Below are 23,224 nucleotides of genomic sequence, written 5' to 3' on the forward strand. Positions count from 1 at the left end.
GATGAGTATAGAAAATTTTACATCACTTTATCTAAATATAACTATATGCATAAATGTTAATCTGAAGTCTCTCTGCTTTATTGTTTTCTGAACGAATGCGATCAGATTTCGTTCTTTTCATACTATAATAAGATTTCATAAATGCTAGACTCATTCCAATTATTTAATTATAGAGGAAATAACTCTGCTGATAAGCTGATTTGCACCAACAGAGATAAAACTTTACATTTAATTAAATCAAGCGTTATCTATTCAACCTGTTACAGCCAACGAAAATCTCATTCAAATAACATTTTAAGCCTGTAACCACTCACTTGTTTACATAGCCATTTAATCCATGTTTAGTGAAGGGTTTCTATTCTGCCATTTTTTATAAAATGTTGCAAAACAAAACAAAAAGAAACATCCTTAAGAACCTTTGAAGGAAATTATATTAATTTCATCAATTGAGCATGCTAAATGTAGTTATACTTTAATCATACATAGTCAATTAATAGCTAGCAGCAATTTAATTTAGCTAGCATTTAAAAAGACTAACTAAATGCAGTATTGCTAGTAATGCTACTGTTGCATCAATGTCATTATGTTGCATCAAAGTTATCAATGTCTGCTGAAGCATATTGAAGAACTGATCTCTTAATAATGGTCCAATCTTCATTTTTAAGGCAAAACTATTTATGCTAATAAGAATGCAAGAATGAATAAATTAATAAGCTTGTGTTCTAATTAGGGCTGTCAATCGATTAAAATATTTAATCACGATTTATCGCATGACTGTCCTGAGTTAACTCGTGATTAATCAGACCTAAGTTAATACTTTTCAAGTTTTTAATACTCTATGAACAAATATGGATGCTTTAAACAAATGTATTATTAGTGAAACAATACTCAACATAGAGCATGAAGACAAAATATTCTTGTAAAAGTTTTAAAGTATTTATGGTGTTTTAAATTACGTAAATGATCAGGACAACAAACAAAACTTTTGCTATGTTTCCACAGAGACAGTTATTGAGGTATGTATGTACGTCTTCTAGATTTCATGATTACATATTCAGAAAATATTTTTTTATATACTTATTGACTTTCACAAAAGAAAAATGTACATATATTTATTATGTCTGTGAGGTAAGTATTCACTGAAATTCAGGTTGTTTATTTTAAGTGTCTGTGAAGATAGATGACAGAAATGGCAGAAAGCGCCCCCTGTCTGTTTTCTTTATTTTACAAATATTATATTTATATTATATATAATATATATTTATTTTTCTTTATTTGTTATTATAACTATACACATATAAAAGTACACCCTTTGCAGACTCGAATGGGGCTGCAAATTTATAACTAATGAATATGGAGCCACTAATTTCTTTAGTTAGATACAATCCCTTTATCTGGAATGAAACCACAGCCCTGCTTAATTCTTCAAACCAGAAGTTGTTGATAAAAAATGTTTTCAATAACAGAAGCTCTGACAATAATTGTCTGTATCTAAATGATTGGTTTATATTGATAAGCTCATTCTAACACGTCGCTGTTTCTATAGTAACAACAAAATCACAGGGACTTGTAGGCTGTACAATTTGCATAATCTAACCCTTATAACAATAACAACAGTCAAACTTTAACAGAAAAAATAATAATTAATAAATAAGAAAAAAAATCCAAGAATTTCCATTACATTACCAATAAATTGGATGTACTATTTTTTGGTTGAATTGGTTTCCTAATTTATATATCACCCTTTTCATTTGCAACCCAGATTTAATTATGCAATCCATCAAATCATTAAAAGATTTGCTCAAAGATCATATATCATGTATGAGGACAGTGTGACAGCAGTGAAGTGTGCAGTAGGAACAACATAATGGTTCAAGGTGGAGGTTGAACTGCATCAAGGATCGGCTCTGAGCCCTTTCTTGTTTGCAGTGGTGATGGACAGGTTGACGCGGACTATGATGTTTGCGAATGATATTGTGATTTGTAGTGAGAGTAGGTACCTGGGGTCAACAGTGCACAGTAATGGAGAGTGTGTTAGAGAAGTGAAGAAAAGAGTGCAGGCAAGGTGGAGTGGGTGGAGAAAAGTGGCAGGAGTGATTTGTGATAGAAGGGTATCTATAAGAGTGAAAGAGAAAATCTACTTCGGCATTGAGTAAAAGACAGGAGGTGGAGCTGGAGGTAGCAGAGCTAAGGATATTGAGATTGCCATTGGGAGTGACGAACAAGGACAGGATTAGAAACGAGTTTATTAGAGGGATAGCACATGTAGGACGTTTTGGGGACAAAGTGAGAGAAGCCTGATTAAGATGGTTTGGACATGTGCAGAGGAGGGACATGGGGTACATTGATAGGAGAATTCTGAGGATGAAGCCACCAGTAAGAAGGAAAAGAGAAAGACCAAGGAGGATGTTAATTTAAATTTAAAAAAGAGTAGGGAAGTTACTACTGTCCTTCATGCATGATTATGACACTTAAATTAGTGTTTGGAATTATTAGCAAATGAGATGACAAAAACTGGGGGTGGTTTTTAGAACCTATGTAAAATATATATATATATATATATATATATATATATATATATATATATATATATATATATATATATATATATATATTATTATTATTATTTTTTTTTTTTTTTATTTATTTTTTTTATTTCATGATGTATTAAATATGTATTATAAAATATTAAATATGTACTTGTAAATGTATTAATACCTGATAATTTGGGGTTTTGGGTACTAAATTCTAGCAATCAGTTACTTAATGTATAAATCTTAACTTTTATCATATAACTACATGGATAAACATATGCCCTTGAAGGGCATCCATCATTTGTCAATGCAGAATCCTAAGATCACTTCAAATCACATGTGTAAACTACCAATTCAATTATTTTCACTTACAAATTAAAATATTGCAATATTAATAAAGATCCAATACCATCCTCATTTAAATACCTAGTTGATACAAAACAGTCACAGATGCGATGAAGAAATGCTTTATGTAAAATATGTTCACATGGCTTAAGTTCACATGTCAGTATTATTGTGTCAGTCAACTAGCACACATTGTTTCATGACATGTATAGGATGATGAAACTAAATCTCAAGTGAACTGGAAATTATCAAAATGGATTTTGGTGCCTTTCAAACCAATACTTGATTAATATTGACACAAACTGATTGCTGCTATAGTGTTAGTCACTTACTATTTTGCATACTTCATAAAAACTTTCATATTTTAAATAATCGGTGCACGGAGTGCAGATATGTATGATCAATAGAGGTATTGCAAAAGCTTGTCATTTTTATCCCACACACCTACGGTCCCCTACTCAGCCTCAGCCTGTCGCATCGAAGCTGAAAATTTCGAGGTCAGTGCCATCTGTCCCTAGCACCAAAATCGTACACTGCCTCTGTTCCTAGAACTGTCCCTGTCATCCCTCATTAACAAACACGGGAGGTCTGCGAAAATCACATTGGAGTGCAATTTGAGCTTCCAGTTCGAAAGAGAGAGAAACGGAGAGCGTGTAGTTCGCACACTGGTCACACTCGCTGTAGGACAGTCCACAAGACTGTGTGATTCATATGAAGATCTACTGTCCTTGCCACACTCTCTCCACTTAACTATTAAAGCACGAGAAGGCAAAAGGGGGGAATTATTTTTAGACAGTGCAGCCCAGTTGGCATGAATAGAGCTGCCACATTCCTTGACTGTTGTTTCCACCTGCCAAGGTGCTAAACCTAACCGCACAAAGACAGAGATGTCACACACACACACACACACACACACACACACATACATACATACAGATTCAGATACAGAGCATGGCATTTTCCCTTACACCACTCAACTAAAACAATTGCTTTCACAGACAGAACTATAAAAAGGATAAAAACCAGTTCCAGTACAATATGTATAGTGAAAGAGAGACATAGAGTTTGACTTACTCAGCTTGACATTTATGTCAAATCCAAACAGGCATCGATCACACAGAGGAGTAATCACTGTTCAGCATCAGTACAGACTCAACAAGCCCAGCACGATTGCAGGAGGCTCTGCACACACAGCCCATACCATGTCAGGCAGAGATGGGGGGATGAGAAAGACAGACTGGACAGCAAGTCTGCAGAATGAGAAAGATTGGGGTAGGATTTTATGTGTAAAGAAAAGATATTTCAAGAGCACGAATAACCCCCCCACAACCCCAAATATAATACGCCCCACCAAAATGATAAAGCATTCCCCTAAATTGGAGGCAGAATACCAGCAGGAATATGCCACTTTGCATTAAATGTCGGGAGGGGGACGGATGGAGAGACGGACTTTCAAGGACACCCACTCATTCAGGATGATTAGTGACTATAAGACCTGAGCCAAAACATTGAGAGTCTTTCATAAAGTGACTCAACTATTCAATATTTTTGTCCTACAATGCAACTCACATTCAAAAGTCAAAAATTGCATTGACACCTTAATGCCAAATATCACTCAAGACATGATTAGTGTCTGAGGTTTGCTTCTTCAATTTTGCACTAGAGCGTTGACATTGGTAACAAGTAACTAATACACAGCAGCATCATGCATACCACTAGAGTCAGGCTATCCGAGAAGCATAAGACAATTTTTATACCTTGGATCAAGCCACCAAGCACATATACCCACACACACACACACACACACACACACACACACACACACACACACACACACACACATTTGACCACAACTATTCATACCTAGAGGCAATTTAGAGCAGAGAATAAAAGCAATCTAGTTTCCTGTTTGTGGGAGATGTGAGGATACTGGAGAACCTAAAGAAAACCTACACGGACACAGAGGGAACATGAGAAACTCCACACAGACAGTAACCTGAGCTCAGGATCTGATCAGGGACCCTGCAGCTGTAAACTAGCAATGCCATTTACTGCCTTTAATTTTAGCAAAATTTTAGAACATTAATCAGCAACTACGCTATCATTTATCAATGTGACCAAACTATGACCAAAATGCCAATGTAATCTATAATAGGACTATAATATAGACTGATATCCAATTTCTGATGTAATATTCATTATCATGAAGTATAAAAAGATGCAGTTAGTCCCACACGCTTTGGTTAATGTCAATTAGAAAACACCAACAGCTAACTAAGCTAAATTCCATTTCAATTTGCCAATTTATATTAAAGCTCATACAACCGTGTAAATATTAAATACAATAGTTTTGCTTGGAAAACAGCATTAAATGACTGTGTTCTCTAAAGACACATAAAAGTATTTATATAAAAAGAGTCCCCTGTCTAAACTGGACCATTTCATTAGTACATGGTGGTTTAGAATGTATGATGGGTTTATATCTTGTGATTTTCCATGCGCCCATTTTTAACATATCAGTAGTATGTCTATAATTTCTGTGTGAGGTTGTTAATTAGTTCTGTTTTGTTTCCCTGTGTATAATGGTCTATGATTCTCTCTTTCTTAAGTCCAAGTTTTAACGTTGATTATCCTTTTTAGAACTGTGGTAATACAGTAATCCGCCCGCTTTAACGTGGTTGGAATGTCGCTCCCGACAAATTGCGGAATTGCATTTGCCACATAACTAATTTGTTTGTCTGATATTCCCAGTCTCTCGCGAATAGCGCGATAGACCAAAAAACTTACAGGGAATTGTTTTTATTGAGTTTTATTTTGGAATAATAACATTTATTAATAAAAATATAATCGTTAATTATAAAATTAAGTAAAATGTTAATACAGTACAGTACTGTATACATAAAATAGCATTTTTGGGGTTGCATCTGTTTATCGCGGTTTTTTCGTTTATCGCTGGCAGTTTTGGTACGTAACTACTGCGATAAATGGAAGATTATTGTACTCTAGTTTAATCTTCCTGTGTTCCAACCCCAATTATGAACTTGTTCATGAATCTTGAATTACCCTGAAATAAAACACATTCATGAACATATGATCTTCACTAACAATGCTACAGGTACAGTGTTTATTGAGAAGGCAAACAAAACATGAGAGAGCTCGGAGAAAGCAATCTATTTTAAAGCTGAGAAAAGAAAGAAAATTCAATCAGAGCCACTGCACAAGCATTGGGCATAGTCAATATAACTATTTGGAATGTCCTGGAAAAAGAACACTGGTTTACTAATAACCAGTTATTGAACAGGTCAGCTTACGAAAACCACATCAATTGATTATTTTGAGAGTTGAGGGAAAAAATAACATAACTAGAGACAATATCATTACCAACAATTTCACCAGTGCAGGGGTGAAGATATCATGATCAACCATTTGATAAAGATGCAAAACACACATCAGGATTAATCATTGAAAGGCCAGAGTGAAATTCACAACGAAATACAGAGATGAGAAAGTAAAGCCTTTAAACCAAGTTTAACCCCTTTTAAGGTTATGGATTTGTCAAAGTATGAAGAAAGAAAGGATCTGCTCATGATCCAAAACATAACAGGTGCATTTGTGAAGCACAGTAGAAACAGTGTCATGTTCTAAGTTGTTAAATACTTTTGTAGATGGGACTGTTTGTGTGGACTAGAGAAAACTGCAACTGTCAGTTATTACAAATCCTTGGCTAATCCTTGGCTTGACTACACAATTATAGCTGTTGATCATGTAAATAGTTCTATAGGTCTGCTCGAATAGTCAGGCTGACAGTAGAATTGGGAGAGGCAGTGATGGAGATCAGAAGGATTCTCTGCATATCAATGCAGCTCCTCTCCTCAGCCGAGAGCTGCAGTGCACCAAAAACTCAGGATGCAGAAGGAGCACACAGACGTGTGCAAACTTCCATAAAGAGTTATCGATCTTCTCAGTCCACTAGCAGTTGAAGGACTCTAACTGAAAACTTTATGACATATGCAATATTGAAGTGTAGAAGACCTCAAATCATGTTTTATAACTGTAGATGCACATTGCATTGATTAAGAGTCACCTAGATGCCCTGGGATTCAAAGCTAAATATTATGATGCAAAAACCCACATTTGAGAAGATATGCTTGTCATATTGTATATACTGTATCACATTAATGTAGTCGAATTTCAAAAGAGACTCGAGGTGGTTTTCAAAGAATGATTAAAACAGCAATAATAGAAACCCATGTATAAAAATCCAAACAATTTAAAAGCAAACGATTGGGAGTAAACATGAAAATCTCCTCATCAGCATTGTCTACTCTGGTAGCACTTGACCCTTGACCTGAGTAATTTAGCAGGAAAGATTCCTCTCTTCAGGTCGATGACATCTCAAGGTCCCTGGAGTTGTTACCTGATGATGAACGACTTCTGGAGCACAAGGACAAGCATAAAATGCAATCTGATTGCACATCTGCCATCTCAATCTTTTCAAATAAACATACAGAGTCTGGCTTCATGTGGTGTGCTACAATCATTCTAGGGTTGATTCGAGCGAGGCTGCTAAGCAATGTGAAGCAAGTTATCTTGATGTAAAGTAAAAGAAAAGCTTTTCCAAGGTTTCTTTCAAATTCTTGTACCACATGATGCTTTGTATGTATGTATCTATGTATGAATGTGTATATATATGACAGCCAGGTCATAAGGACCTGATAATTTTACATTATAACTTGGGAGGGGTTAGGAGTCAACACTGCAGTATCAGGATGTTGCTCTCATTTTACTTTTCCCTTCCCTCTATCCCTTCCCTCACTTTGACCTTGCAGCTGAAGGCAGACATGCTGTAGAGGGAGGAAGAGAGTAACGTTACCGCTGCTCAGTTCAACAGGAAATCGTCTCCAAAGAATGACAAGGAACCTATGGTGTTATTTCATGACTGGTTCCCATCACACACAAACACTGCTTCAACTCCAACCAATGATTTAAAGCTTGACCTGAAAAATGTTCCCTCTACACAGCTAGCAAGTTCCTAGACTAAATAGCTGTTGCAACTTGTACAATATAGGCTACCTCATGTGACCTACTGTTATTACAACAGGGAAAACACTAGTTTAATTTTCAAATTCAACTCATTTATCTATAAATTCACTGTTTAATATGAATGAAAAACAAGCTCAGCAATTTAAAAACAAAAATTAATGATCTGTTTTATTTTATTCGCATTTCATATGTGTTCAATTTATTTTTACACCATTTCCATCATCATTTTTAAACTTTGCCAATACAGCATTTTCACCCAATAACCCTTTCTTAAGCTAATTAGAGTTTATTGTATTTATCAACTGTTTTATATTAGTTTATGTTAAAATAGCTCTCGTTCATTTTATGGCATCACTGCAGTTCCCATTTTTCTCTCCCAAATTAAGAAAAGAAACGTGATCCAAATAGACATGTTTGTGGTTCAGCATAAAATAATGTGTCTATCATCATGTCACAAAAAAAGTGTCTGATTAGAAAACATTAATTACAATAATTGAATAATTGGCTCCTTCCTGGGCCACTGGGTTTTAAAGTCTCCTAAATGTGTAATTTTATTCACAAGCTGAAGTTAAATCAGCAAGCATTTTCATGCTTTATAAATTTTAAGTTCTTTTTTTATGAGATTCAGAATGCCATTAGCAACATTATTGGAATATTTTTTGTTACTTCTCAGTAATCTGTAGCAGTGAGAACTACAAAAGTCGTTTGTGATCTATACTCAAATGGCTTTTATCACCAGCAAACATTTCCACACTTAGCAACACAGTGCAAAGCAGTGCAATGTGTGGGAAAAGAAAGCGCTTCAACTCTCTGCAGCACAAAACATCTACCTATTAGTGTCTTATGCCTCATTTCCCAAAGTCTCCTGTGCAAACCTGACAGTAGGGCTAATTCTAACCCTATGAAAGCCTGTTATTTACAATGATCAAAATGCAGGTGGCTGGCTGCATTTCCATGTAAAACTTGGCAGCCAAAATAGAGGCACTGAATTTGGATGCATTTGTTCGCTAATTGTATCACGACTGACGACTGACCAGAACAACATCTTTAACAACTCTAAAAACAAGAGGATTTTAGGACCTTTATTACTTTATTCTTTGGACAATGCATTTCTATGATGCATCTCTGATACTAAAACAGCTAATGGAATTGAACAACAGCAAAAGTATTGAAACAGCAAGGGCAGTTATATAGCTGCTACTAAGTACTGTACATTTGTGTTTGTGTCAAAAACATGAGTCAATAGATCTGACTTTTATCACTAAATCAAAAAACATGAGACAATAGATCTGACTAAATCAAAAATCAGTGCAAATCATTTCCTAGAACCCAACAGCATTCAAACATGGCGGTCATACATTTTAATAACAATAAAAACAGCCCATTTGTCCATATAAATTCAACATTACGCACATTAAATACTCTCACCAAATGCATTAACACAACATCAAACATTCAATTAAGAGAGTTTCATTCACAACAGTCAAGAAGACACAGCCTCACGTGTTACAAAGAAGCTGAAAAGCACCAGAAAACTTGATAATAACGTAGCACTGACACTCAAGACTCAAACTGGTCAAATCGACGAATGACTATATAAAGACTGGCTGTACACATGACTTGAAAGTGTAACATCAATTAAATTGTGTAATTATATGCAAACTTTTACATTTCATTTTTCAATTTATTACAGTCATATGTCATAGAGTTAATTTGATATCTGTCAGGCTTTAGCTGAGTGGGCTGATTTTGAAGGAGTGCTAATGTTACATCCTAAGTGGTGCTAATTAGCTTGTTAGAAGCTCACAGTAGTCTTTTCTGATTTTCTGAGACTTAAGACAGGTTGCTGAGGCCAAAGCAATGATCAGAATTACTTCTCAAGGTATGCATATTCATCCTGATAGTGAGAAGAATTATTCCTCTTGATAGTGAGAATGGCCCATATTGGATAAAACTCATCAAAAGCTTTTTAAATAAATGTTGTTATGAGGGTTATGAATGTTATTGGTTTCTCTCTTATTACACTGTTGCTATTAAGTAGTGTGTTTGGTATTAAGTAGCAGATTTGCTTTATGTTAGATGAGGTGAGAAAACTCATCTACAGGCTGAAAAACAAGCTAAAATTCACACCACAAAACATTTAACCTGAAAATCCATCCGGCACTCAGAACCCCTGCCTGTCCAAAGTCTGTTCTCAGGATTTTATGATTTGATTTCAGTTCATGCTGAGAGTGGCATCCCACTGGGCAAACGTTGGATATAACTGGGAAAAAAAAACCTTTTATGGTCTGTTCTAACCATTTAAGCAAGTTTACTACTCTCACCAGAGCCCAAAAATACTTAAAAGGTTTTAAAGGATTTGCCTGGTCCAATGTAACATTATTTTCTTGCTACATCATATACTGGTTAAAATTGTTTTAAACTGGTCAGTTTAAAAACACTCTCAAAGTCAAACACTCTCCTCAATTTTCTTTTCAATTCACACTGAACTTGTAAGCTTTTACAGTAACACTCTACAATTTTTATGCTTTCCAATTTTCTTTTTTTACTGACGTTCTAAATCATACCTCTGCAAAACCCAAAGATGCTTTACAAAAACAACAAAAAAATCTGAAGTAAATAAGAGCTTTTAAAGATTCAAAGAACTTCTACAATATGCATGTTAGACCCACTCTACTAATGGGAGAATTAAAGCTTGGGAAAAGGGGGGCTTCCAGTTGCTAAGCAACAGGGTGGCCCGAGGTGTCTGAACGATGCTTGTGGTCGAGTACGAAAAGAGCTTGAACAGCACTCCAGCCATCGAAATGTGTGAGCTAATAATTAATACACATTCGCATAAAGATTATGAGCTTAGAGCCACGCTGACTTACAAAAAGGGGGTCAACACTGGTATCAGGAAACAAAAAGTAAAGCCAAGCAATACTGGGCTACTCACTACTAAAATAATAATCATTACAAAAATAGAATTTGATTCATGCCTAGATAACAATTCTTCTCTTGTACACTCCTAGTTGTATAATAAACACTAGAATTTGAAAGGAATCCTTACTGTAGTTCAACAAATAATGGTTGTTGGGAAAAAACAAAGCTAATATATTGTGTGGTTTGTTAAAATGCTAGAATAATGTGTGGTATGGGACAAAATCTTTCCTGACACCATTACCTCAATAACTAAAACCTAGTGATACACTACAAGTCAATACAAATCTTGTAAACCTTCGTGCTCTGTACAGCCAAGCAATACTTTAGCTACAAGGACTTTGTCTTTTTGGGTCCACCACCCATCCTGTGTGTGGTTCTTTCCTTACCTTTGGCCTGCTGGAAATTTGAGGGCACAATGTAAAATCTTTGCTGTTCTTGGGATCTCCCTTATCTGATGATGTAACCTTCAGCTTTTCCTTCTCCATCCTTTCACATGTTACCATCAGGTCTGATTGACACAACATTTAAAAATCTATTATTTAAGCCCTATAGGGTTATAGTATATGCTTCTGCCACACTCTGTTGTTTGAAACTTTATTTCCGTTTTTAGTTGTTTGCATATACCACTGCTCGTCTTTTCTGACTGCGTCATGGACTTTGCTACTAGGCACTGGATTGCCTCTGGGGCATTTCTGTATTCTGAGTTGCCTGGTAAATAGACACACCTCTTTTTAAACCTGCATTTATTTTCCATTTTATCAGGTATACCTACAAAATCGGGTATACCTACCAAATGATATCTGGCCAGTGATTATCTTCTGGAGGTTTTATGATGGTCTTTGTCCATCCATAGACAGGTTAGAGATATGAAAAATTAATACAAATATTTCAACAACCCAAATTACATAACATTCCTATTTTACAAAGAGCAGGGTTAACAAATTGTCAAGCTGGTATTGGGTCTGATGAGCTACCTTCAACAAACTCATTTACATCAGTTCATGATTTAGTCACAACAAAGGATGTGTTATATATCAAGATACATGTGTGTATTTGAGACCCTTTTTGAGACATTAAGTTTTACATAAATTAAATCAAACTATCAGTAAAAAACATGCATTTACTTAAAAAAAAAAAAAAACATACAGATGTATATTCATGTAACCTTAGCTAAATCCATGTGCCTGTTACACTAGTTAAATTCAGGACATCTGGACATCTAATTTAATAAATGAGCCCCTGTGCACTTTCATTATGTAAATGTCATGTAGCTCAGGATGTCTTCACTAGACCCCATCAAATAGCTTTATAATACTGCTGAGCACACTCACAGTAATGAGCTTTGTGTGACTATTTTCCACTAAACATGAGCTTATATTTATTTGGTAATAAATGTGGAACTATTTTACATTTACTATTTTATAATCAGGATGATACAGAATGCTGTCACTATACATGCTTGCTCCAAAAGGAGGCAGTAATGTTGGGCAGAATTTGCTTACAATATAAAGAATGTAATATTTTAAAAGCAGAATAATGAAATCGGTCTTTTTAATATTTTGGAATGCGGTTGAAAGTTTGCAAAAAAATATCTAATGGGCATTTTTAAATATTTTATTGTAAACCTTACAATTTTTTTATGATGGAATATATTTTCATGTGACCATAATTCTGCCTAAACTGCACACAGCTTTTATGGTATAAACCCAACAGAGAGGCTTTAGATTAAACTGAAATATGATGCCTTATTACCTGTCACACGTAAATTTTAAGCTCCACAGTCTGTCTGGAACGAAGCAAAAAAAATGGTAACGGAGTATGGTCAGAGCGAGAGATACTGCACGAAAAGTGTTGTGCTTCTACTAACAGCTATTCTCACTGCTGCAGCAACAAATTAGATCAGGAACAAAGTCAAGGGCAAAGCAGAGCCTTATCCTTCCTGCTTCATAACACAAGAAAGAGTGAAGGATTGGATGGAATCCACATTTTATGAGTTTATGAAACTTTATGACATATAGTCCCATTTAAAAGGATAGGAACAGCAAAGGTTATTTTTTTATTTTTTTTGCTATATATTGAGGACTTAAAACATGGCCATGTTTATATGGACCAACCCATTTTTTCAACTGATTGAAACATGTACCTGGCAGGTGTTTTTTTGCTGCCTAATATGTCATGGAAGATTTGTTTAAGCAATTAATAGCGCTAAAAACTCTTAGATTGAACACAAGATTGATCTGCAACTGGCTTTGTTCTAAAGGATAAACAAACATTGAGAACAGGGAGTTTTCTAGGGGGGAAAACTTTTAAATTGAGAAAAGAAAAATGGCACTGTAAAAGCTAAAACAACAAATTCAAATTTTTTTGAAAGACAAAGAAACGATTGGTGTGCTAACAACCAGACAAGGAAAACAACCACAGGTAAGACCATAGCATAAGTTGTAAACCACTCATCAGCAGTAATAATTTGGGGTCAGATCTGCAAAGGAATATAGAGATGAACACAAGCTCTATAAACAAGTTATACCTTCACCAAAGTGATGGAAAAAGAACTTTATTATGCAACAAGACAATGACCCAAAACACACTGCAAACAACAAATGCGGATTCTTCCTCATGCAATCTCAGGGAGTTTTTCCTTGCCACAATCTTGCCACAACTTCCTTGCTCGTTAGGGATAAACTTAAAATTAGTAACAAATGTTATACACATATACATAATATTATACAACTTTATAATCTCATTATCTATGTAAATCTGCTTTGAGCCAATGTTCATTCTTAAAAGCGCTATACAGCTAAAAATGAATTAAACTAAACATAACTTCATCAGTGAAAAAAAGTTGAATTTTATTAGCAAATCAATCACCAGATTTTGATCCATTTGGGCTTTTTTACATCCTGAAGAAGAGAACCAAAACCCCCCAAAATATTTTGTATTGCCTTAAATTTTAAGACTATTTATTCCAATAATTTTGTTTGCCTAAAATTGTAGTCTGCCACCAGGTGTTAAATGTTCTAATTTCATAAAATAAAGGCTGCCAACCTTGTTAAAAACAAGAGATTTTTTGTGCTATACTTTTGGAGGGGACTGTATATGATCTGCACTTTCTTGAATTTCAAAATAGTAGGCAAATAGTGTATTGTTAAAGTGTGTTCTCCTCACACCCACTTTTATTATACTACAGTCAGAACACCTACTTTTAATAAGCCTGGATGTAGATAGGTTACACCTACTTTTATTATTCTAAAGGCACAGAGTTTACACCTACTTTTTTATTAAACTACAGGAACAGAGGCCACACCTACTTTTTAAATATACTTCAGGCACAGAGTCAACACCTACTTTTTTAATATACTACAGGCACAGAGGCCACACCTACTTTTGTTATACTAGTCACTGAGGCCACACCTACTTTTACAAAGACTGTAAGCAAAAAGGCCTCACCTACCTGTACTAATACTACAGGCTTAGAGGCCACACCTATGTTACAAAGACTCTAAGCACAATAGCCATGCCTACTTTAAAACTTGAGTAAGCTTTTGCAGTTATTCCCAAACAATGGCCTTTACTTTTGATTTAACATGATTAAAGGCAAATGTAAAATGCTACTTTACTGTGTTCAGAAATCTTTTTTCATGCTGACTATTTAATAATCACACTTTGACAGCATTTTTCCTGAGCTGAAAATAATTTAAAACTCGTTAACAACACTTGCAGAGTGATTAAAAGGCTGAATGCTCAGACCGGACTGGCACGCTTCTCGTTGCTATGGTAACATTGACACGAAACCTCGCATCATGTAAGCGCATAACTTTGGATTGGATTACATCTAGCATGCATATAAATAAAGTGTGTCCATTTTAACATACATATAATCAGCTCACTAGGAGTCGGCAATTGGAATAAATTCATCTGGATTGGTGAAAACACAGCCAGTGTAAATGACTGTAAAAATAAAAGCAGCTTAATTGCTATTGATTCCTTTAGGAATTCTAAGGGATTTAAAACCTCTTTGTGTACTTTGATAAAAAAACACTATTTGTAGTCATTATATGGTGTAATAAAAAACCACGTAACCACATTGCATATAAATAATAGTTTGATGATTTCTAAGCAATATGAAAACCCAAATGGCACTGACCTAGTTACCACACCTCCACAGCATTATTGTAATCTAGACCTCTCTCTCTCTCTCTCTCACATACACACACAGATTCATAAAGCCAAGTGCTGATGAATGTTTATTGATGGAAATAATTTGTAAATTTATCATTACAACACATTTCCTAAACAGGACCCAATGTGTTCTTGCCAGTTATGTAGAAGTCTTACATGCACCTAAATGTTATTTGCTTTATTTGCTCTTTACAAAAACACTAGCATTCCAATCAGCAGGTTATTATTTAGGCCTGTTGCTCTAAATATAGCTGATGCTCTGAAAAAACATCTAATCCACCACCTGGCATCACCATTGTGGCTGATAATGCCAGTACACGAAGATAAAGAGTCTTTTTTTTTTTACAAAAACGGGGTTCGAGCAAATAATATAAACGTAATACCAACAGACACAACCCTGTGTAAAGGTCATAAGACTATAAACTTGTAAACCAATGTGTAACTATATTGCAGTGTAGACATGTAAAGCAACAGAAGGAAATCTAAAGAATACAGGAGTTAATGGAAGAAATGTGAAATTATGCATATATTTGAGACAAAGGACAATCTGCAAATTATACTCCCTGTTCTCTCACCTCCCTCTCTCTCTCAATTGCCCTGCAAAAAACACTAACTGGCTGTCCCTCAATTCCTCCAGCAACAGATCAACACCAGGCACAGCAATTTTATAATACATAGCAACTCTGACTCTGCCCTCATACGTAGTACCTGTACATAGTGCCTTTAGGGAAACAGGGCCAGTAATATAAATATAAAATGCACTTTGATTGTGAGGACCGCACTCCTTCTGCCCTCACTCATGCAATACACTACACGGAAAACATACACCAGCCCGAACACAGCCTGTGTGGATTGAACCACTTGTTATAATTGAAGCATAACTGCCTTGTGCTGTAAATAGGTCTGAATGGAGACAGAGGATGACATTACATTGCCTCAGAACAAGAGTGAGTCAAATACTCACACATACACTGACAAACCGCATGAAAGTGGAGAGCGATTCTGCTGCACTGATGGTCTTTGGACCAAGATTTATGAATATTTTAATAGTTTTGAATTATTTTTTAATGGAATTCTGTAACATACAGTATGTTCCAAATATTGCCGTTTTTCCCATTAAGAACTGACACGTCCAAAAGACGTCCTTCAACTATTTTTTTCTGATATTCAAAACATATTCACTCAGTAGACTGAATGCTATGACATTGTGAATGCTCCTTAACTCTTTTTCAAGGTTATAATATGTCAGTATAGACATCTTTTTGTTTTGGTATATTGACCTATTTCAGTCAATGCTACAATTTACATTACAATTTTTATACATAAATAATTTACAGTAAAAAGAGCACAATTATATACACATTATTATTATTATTATTATTATTATTATTATTATTATTATATAACTTTATATAAAGCATCAGCATCATTACATACAGTTCAGCTATTTAATTAACACCACTTTCACTTTCTCTTCGATGGTCTGGATACATACATACATACATACATACATACATACATACATACATACATCATCCATAGCATCTTTATGGTGGTTAGCCATGGTACTATGGTACTATTTTACTGTGGTCCTTTATGGCAACTGTGTAAAATATACTTGTACTAGTGTGTAAATGCTTTGGTTATGGTTTTACAATGTTGTCTCATTTTGTTTTATGCTACATAGTTATATTTAGAGTTATAGAGTTAACATTTTATATGGATGTTGGCTGCTATCCAGTGTTTCTTTTCACACCAATGTTTTTCTGCCTCATGCCCAGCATTCCCAGTCTCTAGATCCAGGATAATGCATTTAGCCGCAATGAGTGAATGAACTACATTCATTTTCACACTCAATACTCTAATTGTTGTCATATTCTGAGAGAAAAAAAAAAACAATACACAAGAGCTTATAAGATTACAACAAAACCAATCATGAAATGTTTCATGTTCTGTCAATTTCAAATGGCTTTACTACATTTTAATAACTATATATTTGGTTTATTGGAATCTTAAAATTGTTAATGCTAGATAAATTTGAATGTATTAAAGATAGTTCCACTTGCTAATCCCACTTGTAATTTGTGTGTATAATGCAGAGCAAGTGTAAAAGTGCCAAAGTAATTGTAGCTAGTATTGCAGTAAGGATCTGCAAAGATGTTATAATGAAACAAGATTAAAACTGGAGAGAGCTGGCAGCTGACTACTGGTAAATCTATGTTAAAAGCAGTGGCGAGTTAATGGTGAAAAGGAATAGGTCTGTACAGGCTGGGAATAAAAAAAAATGCTCTGATGCCTGATTTACCTCTCTGCAATGCACTGTTGGACAGTGCATAAGACTTTGTTGTCCAGAATGAGTAAAAGTGTGAAAAGTATGAGTCAAAGCCACTGAAAATGCCTAAATCAAAGGAATAGTTGTTTTTATAAGGATTTGCTCACAGTTAGCTCATTACATTTGATAAAGTTAGCAGGTGAACGAGCCTCTGAAATACAGCAAAAATAATAAAAGTACGATGTAAGATTTCTCTTATATTTTTTGTACTCTACAAGCATGCAGCCTATTAATTTTTATTAAAGGTGCTTACACTTACAATACATATGACATACATTATATTGGCAAAAGTGGATGGACAACTGATGATCACGTGCTTTTAGAACATGCCATTTCAAATTTATTCTCTTTCTTGATGTAATAATGTCCTCTATTTTTCTAGAAAGGCTATACATTAGATTTTCCAATGGATAATGATGTCGGCATGCAGTTTATCACAACTGTGTTCTGTGGATTTGAGGTACAGACTACTCGAATTCTTTAAGACCAAACATGGCAAGCCATTGTTTTGTAAACGGGGAAATGTCACATTGGAAAAATTGTGGGCTTGGTTTGGAATTGGCTTGGAATGGGATGTGCTTCCGAATGTTTAAGTAAAGGACAAATATGGGGGTTGTGGCCTGGTGTCCAACCTTGCACCTGGGAATGGCTTTGGATCCACAGAAACCCTGAACCAAAAGATGAATGAATGAATAAACCATAGTGTCATGGCAAAACAGAAATTTTTAAACCATCTTTTCACAATACATAACTGTGTGATTTAGTACAATAGTAAAATTGTAATTAATTTCCCTAACAAATAAAATTTTTATAAAAGCTGTTTTAGTTTATAAACACTAGCATGTTTTAATTAGAAAGTTATAGTTTATGGATTAAAAAACAAAACAGTTTTTAGTCAAAATTAACAACTTGTTGCAGAATTCTCACCATGCAAAACTGATTTGACAAAAATACAACAATGTCAATATAATTACTGTCATTCTTATACTACAGCAAAACCTATTATTCTTGCTCACCATATGAGGTGGTTTCAAAAAGTTTTAAGTCTAGCTCTGTAAACAAGAAAGTACTTTATTTATCTTCGTTGCACACTATCAGCTTCAAAATAGTCCCCTTGCACAGCAATACAGCGCTTCTAGCGTCCCTGCCGGTTCTGGAAAATGTTCTGGAAGTCTTCTTTTCAAAGTGCATTAAGCACCTTCTGCGATTTGTGCTGGATTTCTGAAGTGGTTTCAAAACGGCAACCGTTGAGCTGGATCTTCATCTTTGGGAAGAGGGCACAGTCCACTGGAGCTAAATATGGCAAGTAGGGTGGGTGTGGAAGTGAGATCATGTAGATTGTTCTCCGATAATCATCTTGCACAAGATGCTGAATGATTTTAACATCTTCGGGGGTTGAGCTCGTTGAAAGTCTTCCTGATTTCTCGTTGTCTTCCAGTGATGTGATCCACACTTAAAGGGCGGGTGCCACTCAAAACACCTCGAACGACTCACAGGTGCAGGATCACTGTTTGTCAAAAGTATGTCATCAAATATCCCAGTGGCAGATTTGCCAAGTTTGACGCAGAATTCCACATTTGTTCTTCGTTTCAACTCGCTGAATTCGCAGACGTGGTAACGGATTTATTACTTTGCTCACAGTTATTACTTTCAAGCTCAAAATTTACACCTATTTGTACAACTATTTAGTATGAGCATTCTGACTGATCACTTTGTTAAAACAAATACAGTATATTAGCCATAACACATCATATCACCATATCAATGTTAGTTTAAAGACATCCAAAGAAAACCAAAATAGATGTCTGAAGAAATCCTAAAATGAAATAAACAAATCATAAACAGAAAATAAAATCATGAATAGAAAACATGCCACCCACTGCATCCTGATTAGATACCGAGATATTTTGTTTTGGTTGCCTCTTTTGACATACAGTACAAATAGAGCCTCAAACCAAACAACATGACAGATACAACTTGATCTGTAGGTCTCTGAGGTTGCTGGGCTGTGTCTTAAGTGCCAAGTGCCAAAGTACTTAACAATTTGCCAAAATGCAAAGTACCAGTACATATATTTTCGTACTTCAAGGACTTTGAGCATTTGATTCAGCAAACCTACAATTTAGTCCACTTTGTAGGTCTACAATTACTAACAATAGCCTATCTGTTGCATAATCTGTCAGCTCCAGTGAAAAGGGGACACCATTAAACTAAGTTATAGGAAAGCTTTTAGTGCTGCTAGATCAGCATGTTTCCCTCATAGAAAATAACAAGTATAATCACAGATTTTTGTTCAGCACTGTAGCAAAATTAACAGGAAATAAAATCACTGCACACATTCCAATTGATAGTAATGATTTTCTGAACTTTTTCAATAATACAATTTAAAACATGAGGGAAAAAATCCAGACTATTAAAAAAAATCCAAACCATTTTATAAATAACCCTGTAGATAGCACTATAATTTTAACAGACAATCAATTACAAAGTTTTACTCCTATTCAACAATGACTTAATTCATTTATTTCCTCATCAAAATCATCAATTTGTATTCTCGATCCCTTGCCTACAAGTTATAAACTAATAAACTTTTCCATTAGCACTGGTTATGTACCTAAAGCTTTCAAACTGGCCGTTATCGACCACCTAATTAAGAAGCCTGACTTCGACCCTTGTCAGCTGTCCAGCTCTAGGCCAATATCAAACCTCCCGTTTATCTCCAAGATTCTAGAAAAAGTTGTAGCACAGCAGTTATGCTCCCACCTACTTAGGATTTTTTTTCAGTCAGGGTTCAAGCCTCCTCATCATAGCAGTTAGACAGAGTTTGGTTTAAGACCTGCTAATTGCCTCTGATCAGGGTTGTGTCTCCTTACATGTTTTGCTGTATCTTAGTGCAGCTTTTAACACCATTGATCATAATATCCTCCTTAGTAGACTAGAACATGTTTTTGGAATGAAGGAAACCGCTCTCTCCTGGCTTGGGTCTTATCTGACAGATCGCTATCAGTTTGTTGATGTAAATGGTGAGTTCTCCACACTCTCTGAGGTAAAGTAAGGTGTTCCACAAGGATCTGTCTTAGGCCCACTGCTTTTCTGTTTATATATTCTGCCTCTGCTGAAATTATACATAAACATTCACTTTAATTGCTATGCTGATGATACACAGTTGTATGTTTCTGCAAAACCAGATGAGAGTTTAGTTTAACAATGTTGAGACGTGTATAAAGGATATTAGACAGTAGATAGTTGATAACTTCCTTCTGCTAAACTCGGATAAGAAGTAAGAACTTTCACTAGGATCACATGCAGCTAGAAGTAATCTGTCCGATTACGAAGCATCTCTGGATGGCCACTAACGACTTTGGTATGATTATTGACTCTAGTCTTTGCTTTGAGGATATTGTGAATAACATTACCAGGATAGTTTTCTTTGACCTTAAAAATATTGCTAAAATTTGAAATATGTCGTTACAGGATGCAGAAAAACTAGTTCATGCTTTTTTTTTTTTTTCTTTTTACATCGAGATTAGACTACTGTAATGCTTTACTGTCTGGGTGTTTGCATAAATAAGCTTCAGTTAGTTCAAAATGCAGCATCAAGAGTCCTTACCTGATCTAGAAAATATATCCACATTACACTGGCTCACAATTAAATCTCGCATTTATTATAAAATACTACTACTGGCATATATATTGGGAAATGGTAGCTCAGTAGTTAAGGCTCTGGGTTACTGATCGGAAGGTTGGGGTTCAAGCACTTGTATCGCCACGCTGCCACTCTTGGGCCCTTGAGCAAGGCCCTTAACCCTCGATGCTCCAGGGGCGCTGTATGATAGCTGACCCTGCGCTCTGACCCCAGGTTTTAAACATGCTGGGATATGCAAAGAAAATAATTTTACTGTGCTGTAATGTATACAATATTTGAAAAATAAAGGCTATTCTTCTTCTTTTCTTCTCTCTAAAGCACTTAACGGTATCGTGCCACAGTATTTGAATGAACTTCTGTACCATTATGACCCCCACGTCTACTTAGATCAAAAGGTGCAGGCTATTTGTTGGTACCTCAAATAATGAGGACTACAGCAGGGGGCAAATATTTTTCTTACAAAGCCCCACAGTTATAGAACAACCTTCCAATTAGTGTTCGGGACTCAGACACAGTCTCAGTGTTTAAGTTGAGGCTGAAAACATATTGAACATTTATTATTTAAGCATTTTATCAGTGATCTGGAGGGATCATGGATACACAGTAGAGTGTTCGGTGAACTGAGATATTTGGATACTGTCGTCCTCCCACTATCATGTGTTCACTAACAACGGTTGATGGTGGTGTTGCGGGCTGTCGCTTAACCCAGGGATCCCTCATGTCTGTATTACCTTCTGGTTTTCCCTTTACGTTAGCACTATAGCGAATCTTGCTGGAGTCCCCAACTGCACAGTGTCTTTAACTTTTATAGAACAATAAAGATACTTAATAATCTATGTCTTTCTCTTCCTGTCACCCCTCTCTCTCTCTCTCTCTCTCTCTCTCTCTCTCTCTCTCTCTCTTGATCGAGTTAAACATGCTCCTGAGGTACCAGTGACCACTGTTCCCCCTCTCCTCTCCTTGGATCTGCCCGCTTCGTCCTGGCCTGCCTCTGGATGGTGTTCTCTTCGACTGGAGGCCACTCTGTGCAGCTGGGAATGTTTCACCTCTACAGCCTGGGGATCCATGAAATTACGGAGTAACACAGGAGCTTTGAGGATGGATTTGGACTGTACTTCATGTCAACAGTCTGCTACACTGACTCAGGACTACAGTTTGTATTTGATCACTATCACTGCACACATCAGCATCGTTTAGCTGTAATAAATGGATATTCTGTGCCACCCAGATGAGGATGGGTTCCATCTTGAGTCTGGATCCTCACTAAGTTTCTTCCTTATTCCATCTCGGGGAGATTTTCCTTGCCACAGTTGCCACCGGCTTGCTCATTAAGGACAAACTTACACTTATAAAGAACAATCGTATTCATTCTTTAGTACAAAATTATCTATGTAAAGCTGCTTTGAGAAAATGTCCATTGTTAAATGCTAAGGAGATAAACAAATAAAAATGTATTGAATTGAATTAAACCACGCTTGTACCTATGTAAAAATATGCACAATAGTTATGGGAAGCAGATATTTTTTGCAAAAATAAATTGTAGACTAAGTTTACCATGTATAGATACACTGTTGAAAAAACAATGCACATGAAACTGTAACAGGGAAGGCTTCGTATTCTTAAGCGCCAGTTTTATCGCTGTGTCATCACAAACCTGAGTGCTGTTTCCTACCACACACATACCAGTGAGACTTATTACAGTTGGACGGGGCATCCCTAGTTCACAGCCTAATGGCTCCCTCTGGGTGTTCACAGGCAAAATAAATGTAATTCCACATTTGTCGCATAGTCACTACTTTTAGGTGGTTTTTAATTAAAATAAATGGCCCAGCCAGGCTTTCTATGCAAGGGTTATCCTTTAGAAACACAAGGGAACAATGACTCTATGTGGACTCGTGTAGAGAAAACAACAGGAAGAGCATGTAGGACCACAAGTAAAATTCTTCTGCATGAACCGCAGGCATTGTTACCACAAAAATCAGATAGTATACTGAAAACAACTTAGAATTCATTAAAAGCAGAGCACAAATACTGCACGTAGTGTCTTTATAATGAGCAAGGAAATGAAGAGGTTTAACATCATTATCTTCCTAAGAATTAGCCTACTATTAAAAGTTATGAATGGTTCAGGTTACAATGAGGGGCAGGCCGACATTTAATCATTCACCATGCATTTTTATCCAAAGCAACTACAATACAATTGTAAAATATCAAAGATCACAG

General features: G+C 35.7%; 1 protein-coding gene across 12 annotated transcripts in view; it reads right to left on the bottom strand.

Moving 5' to 3' along the window:
• The window catches only part of atp2b2 (ATPase plasma membrane Ca2+ transporting 2), a 160,781-nt gene that overhangs the window by 99,194 nt on the left and 38,363 nt on the right, over positions 1 to 23,224 (bottom strand). For 9 of the 12 annotated variants that reach the window (XM_046874859.1, XM_046874864.1, XM_046874857.1 and 6 more), the window contains exon 2: positions 3,954 to 4,129. The exons of the other annotated variants lie outside the window; for them this stretch is intronic. The gene's annotated coding sequence lies outside the window, so the exon portion shown is untranslated. The remainder of the gene's footprint in view (positions 1 to 3,953; positions 4,130 to 23,224) is intronic. 12 annotated transcript variants of the gene reach the window in all.

This window comes from Silurus meridionalis, chromosome 19, assembly GCF_014805685.1.
Source record: "Silurus meridionalis isolate SWU-2019-XX chromosome 19, ASM1480568v1, whole genome shotgun sequence".
Classification (NCBI taxonomy): Eukaryota; Metazoa; Chordata; class Actinopteri; order Siluriformes; family Siluridae; genus Silurus; species Silurus meridionalis.